Source organism: Manis pentadactyla, chromosome 2, assembly GCF_030020395.1.
Source record: "Manis pentadactyla isolate mManPen7 chromosome 2, mManPen7.hap1, whole genome shotgun sequence".
NCBI classification, from domain to species: Eukaryota; Metazoa; Chordata; class Mammalia; order Pholidota; family Manidae; genus Manis; species Manis pentadactyla.
In genome coordinates, this window is record NC_080020.1 from 63604497 (window position 1) to 63621250 (window position 16754).

At 35.4% G+C, this 16754-nt stretch overlaps 1 long non-coding RNA gene across 1 annotated transcript in view; it reads right to left on the reverse strand.

Annotated features, from left to right (window-relative positions):
• Window positions 1-16754, reverse strand: part of LOC118932370 (uncharacterized) — a 130847-nt gene that overhangs the window by 73424 nt on the left and 40669 nt on the right. The window lies entirely within an intron of this gene.

Below are 16754 nucleotides of genomic sequence, written 5' to 3' on the forward strand. Positions count from 1 at the left end.
TAGACAGTATTTGCAATCATATCAATCTCAACATGCAACTTATAGTTGAATATTTTTTGGTTGTTCACTAAGAAAAAATACTGATTTAGATAACTAATTGTAAAAGATAGTGGTTTATTGTTAAATCTCAATATGCTTTTAATAAACTGCTCTGGAAGCTTGAAAGGGATTGAAATTTTTTATTTTGAGTTGTGTGGAATAGCAATAGTTCAGAAACAGTTTTCATTCCTTTATTTCATTTATCAATAAATATAAGATTTATTAATAAATCTAAAATGACTAGAGCTAATTATAATACAATATTATTGATGTGTTCTTGATTTACTTGTTGAAAAACTGACGTAAGCAGACATACTTAAGCCTTGCCTGGCAGGGTGTTAAATACTGAACTGAATGTGAGAGTAATTAATGTCTATATGTGATTCCACTCTTTCTGGATGGCTCTTTTCCAATGAAACTCAAGATTATAGAAATTGTCCTCCACACCACCTTCTTATAGAACTCTAATAACGAAGTGGGCTAGAGAAGGTAGAAGATTCTTTTAACAAATTTACTTAGGCAGATTGAAATAGTCCCCATTTCTTAAATGTAATTACTTAGTGCATATTTCTTTCTATTGTTATTGTTCATGATGATTCCATTTGTTTGAAATATCCAGAACAAGTAAATCCATAGGAACAGAAACTACACTAGTGGTTTCTAGGGGCTTGGTAGGGGGAGGGCATGGGAATGGGGAATGACTGCTAATGGGTATAGGGTTTCTTTTGGGGGTGATGAAAATGTTCTAGAATTAGATGGTTGCACATTGTGAATACACTTAAAAATTACTGAGCTGCACATCTTAAAAAGTGAATTTTATAGCATTTGAATCATACATATTTCTTAATATATATTACACTACAGTATTTATTTGTATGTGTCTGCTCCCAAGAATTGTTATTCCACAAAGGTGAGATCTACACTAATTCCTAATGCATAGTAGGTGTTCAATAAAAGTTTATTGGTTAAAGAATGAGGATGAGATGAGAACAAAGTACTGCTTTTGTTCTTAGTCACTATTTAGACACTGAATTGCCCCAAATGCAGAAAGCACATAGATATATCATTTAATTAGTTAAGTCCAATAAAGTCCCTTGCAAAGTGCCTGGCACACAGTAAAGCACTCTATAAATAAATCCTAGCTGTTGTTAATAATAAAAACAATCTGCCTTCATATAGTCAGGAAGCCTGAGCACCCAGCACTGGAGACTAGCAACAGTTAAAGTTGCAAATGGGTAACAATTGGGGCGCCAACACCAGGGACGGGGACGGGCTCTCACTAGTCTGGCTCTGTCCACTTGGGAACTAGTGTGGAGTGCCTCCTCGGTCCGCCCTTTTCATCTGCAGATATTTATTGAAAACTGTAGCTCAGCCCTGTCAGTCTAAATTACATTAGGAGAATTAGGAGAAGCTCTGCAAGGAGAATACAGGATTTGGCAATTTGATTTCAGGAAGACTCGAAAGGTCAGAGATGGAAGGCCAAGGGGAAAAAAAAGGGTTTTGAGCTTCTGCAGTAAGAAACAAATATCGGAGCAGAAGTGACAGTTATAGAAATTTAGGAGTAATGTCTTTAGTAAGAATCATTAACCTTGATAGAATTTTGTCTATATGAGGAGGTGGGAGATACAGTGAATTGTCTAAAAGGAATGCTATTAGTTTTGTTATTCTCTTACAATTTCTAGTTAAAATTTATTTTTGGCTGATCAAAATGATTTTTTTCTTCCTTACTGAAACAAAATGTTACTTTAATTTCCTCTTATTGTTTCTCATTATTTTTGCCAAATTTTATCCAAAGCTGCTTTTAAAAGCAGTGCTAAAATTGTCATGCTTTAAATAAAATGTTTCTTCCTTATACACAATTGGCAATTATGTAAGAAGTTAATGAAATAAATACATTTATAAGAGGTTTTCTAGAAAACATTTTCACACATAGTCATTGTTCTACAACTAGTTATCATGTCATGTTTTGTTGGTTGTTTGCAGATGAAAGGTTTTTTTTTAGCCAAGTACAGTTCTAAATAAGTAGACATATAAACCTGAAATATAGCCATGTGTTCTTGTTTATTACAGAATACTAAATGCTTTTTATTTATTATAATGGGTTATTATAATGGTTTTGGCGTTTGACCCTGGATGAATTACTTAACATCTTTGAGCTGCAGTTTCCATAGTAGTACTCTGTTTATAAGGATTTTGTGAGGATTAAATAAGAAAATGAAATAAAGCACTAAGCATAAGACTTGGCATGTAATTAATGTTTAGTAAGTAGTTTTCTAAAAAAATCATTTAAGTGTGTGAATGTGACAGACAGTCCAGCAGGCATTGTTTTTCTGATAGATTATGTTTACATGGCTGTCTAGGAAGATAGTAAACATCTGTAGCTTTGTTACCATTTTCCTGATTTATTTATGCATGTGGATTTTGTCAACTATTTTCAACTTATCAGATGCAGGCCATGCCATGTACGCAGCACAGATGGTTTCGTCGGTCCATCAGCAGGGCCTGCATCCAGCATTGCCAGGGACCTGGAACACAAGTTACAGGCAAAGAAATCTGAGCTTTTGAGTTCAGTGACTCCTGCAGTGCCTCTAAACTCCTATGTGCCTTAGCTCTGATCCTAGAAAAGGTGGTCTTTTTGAATATATATTTTTTAGAGCGTCAGAACCAAGACTGCTTGACTCATTAGGAAATATTTTGAGCCTACGACAGGAAGGAAAGCAAGTGGGAAAGGTTGAAAAAGTTAAAAAACACAACCTAATGTCTGCTTCACTGCTCATTTTTAATATTAGAATATTAAATAAAAATAAAGGTAAAAAGAGTAAAAATTTTTTGCAATAGACTTTCTACACACGTATTACATACCCATTGTAGACAAATCAGAAAACACAGCAGCAAAAAAATTTCTTATCTTCCTTCCACCCGATAGCCATCCTTGATATTTTTATTATAACCCTCATTATGATTATTTCTGTACATGTATTCATACATATATGTGTGTGTATGTACACACATACACACATGTGTATTTTACAAAAATGGAATCATTTGCACAGTGTTTTGTCCCCTTTTCCCACAGTAAGATATTCCTAAAAACCTTTTACTTTATTTTAATGTTCTTCTACATGATCTTTCTAAACAGATATAAGCAATACACTGCAGAAATGAAATGTTATTTTCTTAATCTCCTCATTTTTGAGAGTTAGTTTCTAATCTTACTGTTATTATTAAGAAATGACTGTTAAACAGTTTTCAGCTAAAAAGGGAAAATTTTGGGAAGAACTGAATGAGCATTATATCCAGGCTCTCCATTCTAGCAAGGTTATCTCCATGAAATGATTGCATTCGAAATGACTTAACAGCATTACAGAACAGCAGAAAGGAATAAAACCAGTTTCTAAGACAAAATACATAAAACCCAGAAGAGCTATGATGTCCACTGAATGGAGCTGATGTGTGCTGATTTCTCAGTATAGGCGATTCTCACCTTGCACAGTAGTTCAGGACTGTGAAAACAACCATACAGACTGAAACTGTGCAAAGTAATACTCATAATGAATGGAAAATTTAAAATTATTTTATGACCTTTAAAAATTTCCATCAAACATTAAACACTCTTTAACTGTTGGCCATAACTGTACTGTAGAGTGAAAGGAAAAAGAATTGCAAAGTTAATGTTTATTGAGTTTATTGTAATTAAAATATTACAGACATTGAGAGTTCAATGTTTTATTTCTTTGTAAAAAAATTTATTATAAGTAGTTTTCAGAGTGCTTATCTTATTTTTCTTGTGCTTGACTTATGATGTATGCAAGACATCTTTTCTTTGCCTTGACAAATTTTGGTCAGCTCTAGACATTTTATCCTGGGCTCTTTCAGTGTTATGAAATATTTTTGAGAGCATCTTTAATGTGAAGTGTTTTGCCACATCAGGCACTTCCTCTGTGACTCCTTCATCCTCTTTGTCACAGCCACAGTACGCATTTATGGCTCTATGTTTGCCTTCTCTAAGTAACTCTGACTGTACACCTAAGTCCCTCTAACAGCATCAGTGTCAAGATTTCCACTATCAACTATTGTTTCTATAACTTCTTGAATGTTTGAGTCAAATTTCATTTCCAGTGTTACTACTTTTCACTTCTTTGCTATACTTTCACGTTTGTCAGTCAATTCCTTCTTTCAGTTACCTATTTTTGTAAAATTTCATGTGGATTTATCATTGGGAGACAAGGAGGCAACACAACTACATGCTTTGCTGTCAACTGTGTGTGAATGAGTGACATATGCTGTGACTGATCACCGATAACCTTTGAAACAAGTGATATGATTAGTCATCGATCAGGATATGATCTGTTATTTAAGCAGTGATTGGTAGATTGAAAAAGCTAGCAGTGAAGTTTGTACTTTATGTGTTATTCACAGCTAGTATACTGTGGTAATGGAAATGTTAACTAGGTTTCCAGGGACAGTGTCTAACACATGGTTATTTAAATAAATCATGGTTACTGAAATATGCATATTGGAACAGTGCAAAGCAAGGACTGCCTGCATATATTTATATATGATAAATGAAGGGGATAAGTTCCCAAGTTGGTTTCGATAGGCTGTTAATAGCAGTGCCTCAACCTATCTCAAACTATGTTGGGGGGCAACTTTGGTTTCCTGGAATCTGGAGGTTATGTTGTACCTTGTCTCTAACTATTGCATTTCCCATGAAAGGAAAAGCATGTTGGCCAGGTGACTCCCTGCAATGGGATGGAATCTAGAAACCGTATTTCTTCCTGCTCCTCTGATGCTACAACCCAGCTGAACTCATTGAGAATTTCAGTCTAACTTGGGGAAATGATTGTTTCCTCCCAATTCTCACAGCTCCCACTATAGCCCCCCATCCACACACATACCTCATGGACAGTGATAAAAAGAGACTCAAGTCCTACAGGGTCAAATCTCTGACAGTTCCAGAAGGTTAAATCTTTTAAGTCAAGTTCTGATCAACTGTATTAAACAGAATGGGGATGCAGGGACAAGAAACCAAGAAAGCTGAGGAATTTAGAGCCGAGTCTGTAAATGAAAAGGATTAATGGGGCTGATGACCGAGTAAGGGTTCACTGGAATGACAGTGAAATGGTCTTCAGAAGCAGGGAGTTGGGGAACCTGGGGAGATTCCTCACAGGGTCTTGATATGTTGTCCTGATTATATTTGCACCACATTGTCTGTCACATAACAAGACTTTACAAAGGTTTGTAAAATGAAGCAAAAACTATTGTTGGGATTCCACAACAAAGGCAAACATTTTTTTATTATATCAATTTCGGAGAAATAATATTTTCATAAAATCTAAATTAAGTAATTATGTAGGGCTCACAAATAAAATGGATAAAGATAAAAGTTAAGCACAAGATATTCAATGGGAATTCATTTTTTGTCTCTATTTGATAATTTGTGCTCCTTTCCATTGTCCCCTAGGTAGTCAGGGTGATCTTTTGGAAATGTGTATCATATATAGTTTTCATGCTTAAAACTTACCAATGGCTTCCGGAATAAATCTAAAGTGTTTCTTATGGCCCACAAGGCTTAAGGAATCTGATCCTGACAAATTCTCTGATCTGGCTCTTACCTGTCATCCTTACCACTGTCCCCTATCCTCAAACATTCATTAGCTACATCAGCCTTTTTTTTCTGTTCCACAAACATACCTAGCTCATTGTGGCCTCAGAGTCTTGGCTTTTGCTGTGGTCTCTGTTTGGCAAGATCTTCACATGGAAAACTCTTAACACAGAGTCTAACATGGAAAGTGTCAGTTAAGTGTCGTTATTTATAATATTGTTCTTTATAAGTTCTCTTCTCCTTAGAATGACCAAATGTTCTGGGTCTTCTCTTTTACTTTTGTCTGTCTTTGAAATAAAGGATGTGTGATAGCAATCTTCTTTATAGGGTAAAGTTGTGTCTTCATCACTCAGGATAAACTAGTTATGCTGTGGTAACAAACAGTCCCCCAAATCTCAGCAGCTTCAAACAACAAAGATGCATTTTGTGCTTATGCTACATGTCCAGTGTGGATTGGCAAGAAAATTCTACTTACTGTGGCGATAATAACATTTTTATAGCAACACATGAGGTTTCAGTGTTTGCCATGTCAGGAGAAAATAAGAATAGAGCATCATTGATCAAATGATTTTTCCCAAAAGTGACAGAAACCATTGTTCAGATTTTATTGACTCTAAGTCTGGATCTGCTATTTCCTATCTGCATTTGCATCTTTCTATTATTAGGCCTTGATGGCAGGGACTATATTTTTTATTGGGGTTTTCAAATTAATTTCAAGTACTTTTAACAATTCAAATTCCTGGGTCCCACCCTATTAAGATTCTGATTTATTTTTTCTGGGATGAGGAGTGGTTATCAGTTTATCTGTTTTACTTCTACTTGCAAGTGATCTGGGGACCACACTTTAAGAAACACATCTTTAGAGACTAGAACAATGATTGGTTTAGTGCAGGTGCTTAATAAATATTTTTTGATTGATTGCACAATCAGGTTTTCTTATGAATAAGGATTTAAAGGGATGTGTCAGTAATTTAAATGAAAGAATTTGTATATGCTAAACCGCATTAGAAAGAAGAGAAAGGCCCAGAGTTTTATCCACTCACTCTAAAATAACTTGCAACTTCTGGGAGAAGGTAATGCTGGGACTATCTTTCACTTTGTGCAGGTCACTAGATTGATCCACACATCATCCCAGTCATGCCATCAATCTTGTTCAGGAATAAGCCACAAGTTTAAGGACATTTCAAACAATAAGTGCATGAATTCTTTGATTCATTCCATTTGAAGTGGACTGTGGAGAAAGCAAATCCAGTCTCATGTAATTAGAAGTTATTTTAAAAATTGTGCACACTACAGCCTACATTTTTTTGACAGGTAATAGCCTTCTTCTTATGTTGTATTAAAAATCTAATGGCAAATAGTTTTACAATCTAAACTAACAGGGAACAAAATGTTTTTTACTTATCTCTGGTATTTTCACACTTTGATCACAAAAGAGCAATATAGGAGTAAAAGTCATAATGGTGCCACAAAAACACAAGCATACATGTATGCTTTTAAAGTGAAGTTAGTGTTCCATTATGATAGATTACCCATCCCCTTCAAAAGCTCAACTATTTAAAAACCATATCTGCTAAATTTTCAATATTCCGGATTTCTCTGAAAGGGCGCTCCATGCTGGAGGTCTTCATCGTTACGTATTCACAAGCATTATGTTTTTATCCATAAACTCTGAAGTCTTTTAAATATGAAAACTTACATGCAAAATATGTAAAAAAAAGCCAACCCACAAAATGAAAATTGGTACTTAAAATATCTATTAGTTGTTTTAAAATTAATTTGTAGGACATTCTATTTTCATAATTGTTGTGAAGACTTGCTTTAATAGTATCACTATTTCCTCTTCCTCTGGGCAAATTATTCATAATGTTAGATTATTCTTATAGAGTATGTGTGAATATGGGCACTTATGCCTTGGAGTGTGGGCTAAAGGGAAGATAACAGGAGACTATTTGCTCAGTTACTGTGTTACTGAAATATCAGTGCATTTCTTTAATGCCTATATTCTGATCAGTGAATTTAAGTATCTCGGCTGGGAAGTGAAAGGCTGTAATAAGTACTTTTGCATTTGCCTAAATGTGGATCAAATTTAGCTAATAGTTTTCTAAGAAATGGTGTGCTAAAGGGGCTGAAAGAAGGGCTGAAAGAAATGCAAGAAAATCGCATTACTGAAAGATTTGCTTACTTCTGTTACTACTTGGAAGTGTGCTCAGATCACATCTAAGAAGGCAACGTGTACAGTGCAGTGATGGCCTCTTGACCTGTATATTTCTTCAGAGCATTTTTGTAATAAAACGGCTTTGTCTATTTAGAATATATCATGAACAATAATAATCATAGGTATACATAGCAAGGAGATTTTTCATGATGTCCTAGTTAACAGACCTCACAATATCATCATAAAGTCCAGAATGAGATTAAAATTGGGAGCCAAAAGTTCTAAGCTGTTTATCCTGCTTTGGACATTAATGTGGCACAGAATTTTTTTTTTTTAATTTGGTGCAGAGTTGAGCTGAACATATCCCCTAGCTCATTATAATTACCAGTCCTCTATTTCTTTAGTCTATTTCATCCCCATTTTCCATCACTATTTCCTTCTTTCCTCTGAAAAATAACTGAATGTCTTTATTATGTATCTTTGTACATGCTTTTTGAAATATGTATTGCCTTTGTACATGCATTTTTAATTGTCATAATGGGGCTCAATTATAAATCTCCGTTGGTTTTCCCTTGTTTCTCTCAGGTTCTATCTGTGCTGCTGTGTGTATTTCTACTACTCCAAGTGGCTCACTGTTGTATTATTATGCAGGATCTGTGTAGTATTCACACTCACTTTTTAAAAGCACAGTTTGGTTGTTTTCCCTGACGTTGGCTAGTTATTTGTTCATTCTCTATCTCCATCTTCCTAATAATCAAATATATTTTATAAATAAAGATCTTAACCTATCTGATAAGGAGAGCAACCTTTAATAACATTTCCCAGTAGAGTTCTGTAATGACATAGGACTATCACAGCTCTCTGACCAAGGAGATTTCTTTTATCAGATGAAGATACAATCTACATGAAATACCCCATCCTACTCCTTCATCTCCTGAGGCTTTAACCAAAATACCGCCTATCTGATGTTATGAAGCTACCCATCAGAATTCTCATTTACATTGAAACATAGAAGTTGCTTGTGCAGATGTGGCATAGGGATATGTGAAGAAATATATGAATTAAAAATAACATAAAGTAAGAGCATTTTGGAATCAGACCTGCTTTTGACAAGAGCTTGCTCAGACATCACACATGGTCATTAAATGACTCTACCTTTTTTCTCTTCATGGATCTTACACAATAACCCAGAGTATTTTGAGTTTCTTAGGAAAATGTGATTATTACTATTAAGTAGAAGCATTTCCTGTTCTCTTTTTAAGATCTTTGGGCCCTAATGAGGAATGTGACCTACATTCTGTACCTCCATCCTCTGGAACCACGCCAGGAGGCTGTCTGCATAATCTGCTCAGAAATCATTCCTTTCTGTCTGTCACTGAAGCCTGAACACACTCCAGGAATTAGGTACTAATTAATGTCAACACATTACAAATGAAGAAAGAAGGAAATTGCCTGGACTCATTCCTGAGGAAATCTTCAGCAATTCGCTTCAGTTAAAGTTAATGTGTACCTCAGGGCAACACTGAACCGAATCATAAAATGCTGCTCATGTGGTTGAGTGACCTGCAGGTGACCCATGTAAGCCTCTTGACCAGTATTAGTTTCCATATTATGTCTATTTTGTTAGGATGCTGCTTATAACATAGGATGATCTGATAGGTGGCATCAGACAAGGCTATGAATACAAACTATGGCTTCACTAACAATAAGTTCTAGAGTGCCTACACCGAATTCTAGGATATAACTTTCAAAATGGCACTTTCCTGATTTTAATCCATTTTTGCTTTATCAAAGAATAGCTTTTCTAAGTGTGGAACAAATAGATTATTACCTGGATCTTAGGAAGTCTTCCTCTTTTAGTCAGAAAAAGATTCTAATATCATATTTTTATATCTATACAATTAATAACTGGATGCTAAAATCCAAATAATCACTTCAGGTAATCATGATAAATGCATGCTAGTATATCATGATCGATCTAAAGTATGAGATTAAGTCTAACATATGAGATATCAATCAGGGGTGAGTTTTCAGCTAGTAATGGGAACTCATTCTGGACAAAAGGCAGTTTGAGCTGCAATAAACCAAATGGGGGTTCCATTTTGTATTCATTGTTCTTTAGGCTTCCTTATTCTTTTTTCCCCCATTAGGGACACCTTTTATGTGCACTTTACCAAACCACCTGAATAAGAATGTCAGCTTGGACAGGTAGGCACCCTGCTTGCTTTGCTCAGACCCTGCGCTTGCTAGAGAAGACTATTCTCTCCAATCCCTCCATCCTCAATGTTTAGTACAGGACCTGGCACACAGGATGGGCCAAGAGTATTACATAAATGAGGACAGCAGAGTAATGTAAGCATACTTATCATGTCAAACCAAGTTTTAACCATAGTAGTAAATTATTGAGGAATCAATTTTAGTGCATGAAATTTGGAATTACAAAAATCTAGATTCCAGTCCTGACAACTGTGTGGCCATGGGTGAGTACCCCCTTAAGTCTCGACTTGTATTAGGAAGATGGAGATAGAGAATGAACAAATAACTAGCCAATTAGGGTTAATGAAGGCTTAGTGAAGAAGAGGGGAGAGGTCTACAGTGGAGACTTGTTTGACCACATTGACCCTCATGATTTTGGTAAGATTGAAAAAAATTAAGTTCTAGGAAATTTGGCTTTTAGTTAAATACTACTTTGATTTTTTTCTAATAGGTTTATTCCTGTCTTAATATGATTATTAGAATGAATTCAAGAATGTGCATTTTTCTGTTTTCCCAAGCACGTAGCAAGGTTACACATAAGCCTTGTCTGTATGCTTTCTACAAACCACACTACGCAGGGGACGGATACGGAAGAACATGCAAATAAAAAGGTCAGGACAAATACGGTTTGTTAAGAAAAGTCTCTCTGAAACTTCCTGGCTCCACCCATGCATCAGTATTTATGCAAATAATTTGTGTAATTTTCTGTGTATTTTGGTAAAGTCCTGGAAGATGACAGCTGGCAGAGAAGCAAGAGCAAAGAAGCAAAGAACTGCAGGACTCATTCTGGGAGAGTAGTAGGTAGAGCATGACTGGCTGGAGAAATCGCCCAGCAGGATTAACTCATTTTGAACAGTGATAGTATTGGAGGAAGAGACTTTTTAATACAGGTGGGGACACAAGTTGCACTTTGAAACACATAAAAGCTGAAAGAAGTAGATGTTTTGGTTCACTTACAAGTTAACAAAATGATAGCACAAACTTATCAAAGGTCCTATTAAAGCACCTTTGGAAATAAAAGACATATATTACACCCAGTAGCGTGGCTATCTATGTGGGGTGAAAAAAATGGAGCCAAAAAGAAATAAATACATAAATTCAAGGGGCCTTATCAGTATTACTGGTGACTGAGAGCAAAGAACTGAACGTGATTAATTTGTGCATCTGCACCTGGGGTCCAACAGAAATCAACCCCCACCACTACCACCACCAAAACAATGAAACTAAAACGCGCAGTGTGTGTGGTGTTCTTATGGAGCCTTTTGAATTCATATATTGGGGAATGTTGCTGTAGGCTACTGAGTGTCTAGGATTCCCAGGTGCAGGTGTGAGTGTGAGTCTGTGTGTGAGTGTGTGTGTATGTGTGCACACTTGTGCTTTTCTGAGCCTGTATTTCCAGGAAGAGGACTGGAGCCTGAGGAAACTGCTGGCTTTTGAATGATTTGGCTTTCTTGAGTCAAGACCAACTGATTGTAAGGGTTAAAATGCTGCTGAAGCAAAAAACCAACCAACAATGTGCACTCCATTAAAATGTAATTAGAGAAACAGTTGCTATAAGCTTGAAAAATCTGCCTTCTTTACCAGGGTGAGAAGGCTGGAATCCATCCACACTTAATAAAAAAGAAAATGTGGGAACTTGTCTGAAATGTAAGAAAAAGGGAAATAAAATACTATTTTTCAAAAAAATGTATAGGGATACCAATGTAGGCACTTAACCAGAAATATGGATCATCAGCTTAAAAATCAGATTTAGGTTTTATAAATCTGTGTGTCTCAGCTACTCTCTACCAAATAAATGGAGTAAGGATAGTATTTATCACCAATGGATAATAAATCATGGCCATAAAAATATCTCAAATACTGCACTATATTTTCTGTGTTCTATATTCTTGACCATTTAGTTACCTGTCACTTTATTTCATATTTGATCAGTTTCTGATAACTCCGCAAATGTGGGTGGAGGCATGCATGTGTTGGCAAATGCAAACATTCACCCTCCCTGAACCACTGTATGGCCAAGTTTCCCTCCCTATCTGTTCTTCTATCGAGAGATTCAAAAGTTAACAAAAAAAGAAACATTATCCCTAAGCGATTATGCCAAAGGCTGTGATCCATCTGAGCTCACAAGCAAAACAAGGCTGGGCCTGATCTGTGCATTTTTGGGCACCAGGCAGCAGCTGCTTATCATCCACCTGCACGGGAGTGCTTTCTCATTGATTGCATTCCTTCTTTTGAGTCTTTCCTCATAAAAGAGATGGACAGAAGAAAGGAAGTGAGAGAGAGAGAACAGGGGGGCCACCGTTAAGACAGAGCCACTTCTCATCACTTAGGGACTAGTAGACAAATGGGGTGGCAAAGGCATTCTCCACTACCAAAGCCCAAACTCCTTGCCTGCTTCACTTCTGTTTATGTACAAACACATGCCAACAGGATATTGGATAGTTTGGCCAAACTACACACTTTTGGCTTAGTTCTACTGGCTTAGGTAACTTGAAGAAGAAAGTGAATCTCCTTATGCGACCTTCAGTGTAGAAAATGAGAAATGACACAACCGCAATGAAACCTTCACAAATCTGAAGGGAATTTTTGTGAGTGCTTAATGGTCAGGTTATTAAGGCAGAGAGTAAAATCATATCAACATGGAAGAAAAAAGTACATTCTTAAGTTGTAACTTCAAATTTGCCCCCATTTAGTATAAGAATAAAAGGTTAAGCCTACATGTTATTTTCATTGCTTTTGTTTATATTTATAACATAGGGCAAGACATAACTGTTCAATTTATCTAAAAAATGTTTCTTAGTAAAATAGAAGCTTAGAAGTTTCCATAAACAGTTCCACTTAAAAGAATATTGTGCAGGGAAAAGAACATATGGGATATGAACAGTCCCCAGGAATGGGTTGTTCTAGTTTATCTGAATTCTCTCAGACTGTTTAAGTTCAGTCGGACAATATCCACCATATCATAGATAAGTTTTCACAAATGCCTAAGGTGCCTAACTGGTTTTCTTGGTTTCACTGGAGATGGCTGGTAATTACAGGTATGCTTTGGTTAGGTAACTATATTCCTATTATGTTAATGTGTGTGCACAATTTAATTAGTAGTTTAAAACCTATCCATGCTGAAGTTACTCTACAAGAAGATATGTCAAAGAAATAATCAATCTTCCCAGGTTTTCTTCTGCCTGCTACTTCTATAGCTTTTCTTCTTCCTACCTAATCACAACCTTTAAATAGAACTCGTGCCTCATGTCGAATTTACCGAGTATCATAATTCTTCCAAGTGGTAAAGACACCTCAAGACAAATGCTGGGCATAGAAGCCACAGGGCATAAATATCCAAAGAAGTAAAAAGCTAACCATTTCAAACAATAAGGCTTCTCTCTCACTTACCAACTTAACATTTCCCTGTATGGCCCCGGAAGATGACTGGTTAGCCAGAGACGGGTAAGATTCCTCAAGGGAGGAACAACCTAAGACAGGCACAGTCGCAGGGGGCCAGCTGGTGAGAAAATGGGGAGCAGCAGAGGTGAGGCTTAGAGCCTCCCCCCTCATGTTCTGAGGGAAATCTTCTGCATACATGGATGTTTATTGCCCTCGTCTAGCTTGGATTAACACATAGTCTACAGGCACACACCTGATCATCTACATTTGCTCTCTTACAACACTAAACTATGTTTTCTACCTTTATCTCGTATCTACCTACCACTTCAGCATTTTATTAAAAATATTAATAATAGAGAAATGTGGTATCCACATATAAATCAAGTTTAAAAATCAAATGAATATTCATATTTGAACTGACTGTGTATAGTTCATAATGCATGAACAAAACCAAAAGTTTCTGTGATGACTGCCCTTGCACTGCTCACCATGTAACTTATTCACTATGTAAGAATTTGTTCTCCATGTAAGAATTTGTTCGTTATGCATCAGAAGATTGGAGGCTGATGAAAATTAGGCTTGGGGTGGATTAATGATTGTGCATTGAGTATTGACCCCCCTATACAGAAATTTATTGTGGTTAACAACTATTTGATCAATAAATATGAGAGATGCCCTCACAAAATATATATATATATATATATATATATATATATATATATATATATATATATATATATATATATATATATATAAACACACTTCCAATTGTAAAATAAATAAGTAACCGGGATGTAATGTATAGCATAAGGAATATAGTCAAAATATTGTAACAACTTGGTATGGTGATAGCTGGTACCTAGAATTATCATGTATATAAATGTTGAATCACTGTGTTGTACACCTGAAACTAATGTAATGTAATACTGTTGTCAATTACCCTTCAATAAAAAAAAAAAAAAAAAAAAAAGAATATTGTGCTGGGAATAAAAATCAGTGTAGGATAGACTTTCTGAAAGGCAATATAATAATAGCTATCAAAAACCTTAAAATTTTGGTTTTCCCAGACTAAAAAGCCTAATTCTAAAAAATTCTATAAAAAAGTTGGTATAACATAGCTTTACATAAAAATGGTACATTTTACAAAGCCTGAAAATAGGAGGGTAGTTAAGCAAATGATTTTACACCCATACAATGAAATATGTAGCCTTAAACAACTATGCTGTAAAAAATATTTATTGTGGTGGAAAAATGGTCAAAAATCTTAACAACTGAAAGAGGTGGCCTACAAACTATTTGAATAGTGTGTCTATTTTGTAAAATAGGAATGTAGAATCATCTGTAAGGGTAGGAAGGATGTAAAGCAAAATGTAAAATGTTATTTTTCTTTTCTTGTTTTTTTATATTTTTTAACGTTTCTTTGAGTGCTTTCTTTTCTGATTAGATATAATTCCATATATTTCCCAAAAAAAACTTATTAATATTTAAGAGGTTCCTCTGATTCCAGTGATCTGATTCAACTCAGTGATTGTGCTCCATGTGATATACTGTAGGTACTAGGATTGGTACATTCCATGGAAAGAGCCACACAGCTGTCTCAGACTTGGACTCTTTGTGGATTGTAAGTGAAAAATGATGAATTAGAATATATTACAATCCTAAGGAAGAACTTTTCCCCCCAGATTTACCTCTTGTTTGTCACCCATAACCAGATGCGCATACTATAACATAAACGGTAACTATGAGTTCATGAAATGAAAGGCACTATTATACTGCTGATAATGAGGAAAGGAGTCCAAGTTTAAATTGCTTTGGCAATCCTAACCCTGTATTTCCTGATTCTGATGCAATTGAAACCTCAATTTTCTCATATTACAATGGTTTATATAATATATCTATAGATATGCAGAGAAGTATATGATAAAACTTTTAGAGCTGGAGTAAATAAGCAGTTGGATACCACTTTGTTTGATTTGTACAGAAGAGTGGAAGTTCAAACATAAACTGAAATGACTACTCCTTTGTTTAGCTATTTAAGACTGTTTCTTTATCATGGTCACATGCAATCTATTGGAACATGTACAGATAATAACAAACACAGCACCAAACTCCATTGTAAGTATTGCTTCAGTGTATAATCCTGATATTGGTACCTCTTTAGATTCAAGGTAAGGGGAACTGCTTTCTACAGTCCACTTTCTGTTTTATTGCTGAGGGACTGCTTAAGACAGATTCAAAATGAGTATTCAAAGGAACACACACACACACAAGCTCTCCATGTATTCCCATCCAGGCCATGAGGATGAATAATTCTGCCAAATCTCTACCCCCCACACCTTACCAAGCAGCTTTTAAAAACAGAGTTTACAAATGGTGCACATCCTTTGTATGTTGCCTTTTTATATTTGGCAAGAATAAATAAATTAAATCAGCCATTTAAGGACCAAAGTCACAAGACAATTTTAAGTCTTGGGTAAGATATCACACTTTTTTATGTAAAAAGAAGTGAAAATGCATTTTTTACAAAATAATTTCTATATTAGCACTTGAGAGGAGTCCTTTGATGCTGTTGATAAAACTTTTTCCACCTTTGTGAACATGGCCAGTCACGACAGAGTGCTTCCAATAAAGAGATTAAGGGAGTCAAACAAGAACCCCAATGAAACAGTGGGAAATGTTGAGATTTCAGACCTTTTCCATCACATCTCTGATTTCACACAATAAAAAGCATGACTCTGCTTAAATTAAATGTCTTAGCATTGATTGCTAGATATCAGAGAATGACTGGTAATTTTAAGTGTTATCAGATTACCAAACATTTGCAATGTTTGCTTGACTGACAATTTTATAGCTGGCATACTGTAATATTTCTGCTTAGCATCTAATGTTAAGCAGAAGAAATTTTTCATTGTGTCATGGTTGTGAAAACAGGTGCAGGGTATCTGGAAAAAATTCTCCTTTGAATGATGACAAAAGTGGTCTTTGAATGAATAGCTTGAACCTAAAGTATATTATTTCATCTAATAGTAAAAGCAAATGAAATTTTCTATTTCTGAAAGTTATGTGTATTCTAACAAAAATAAAATTAAATTTCAGCTACCAGGGCAAACTTAATCAACTAATTGAGTTAGAACAATTTTTCTTCAAAGATTGCTGCTAAAGTCTAAGGACACTTTTATTATCATTAGTAATCTGTTATATATTTGATTCCTCTGTACTAGTAGTGGGTATATTGGTTTGTACAATCTTTTGAAATGGTATCCAAATGTAAACTATCGCAAAGAGTTAAGAAAAGCTGGAAGGCATTTTAACCTT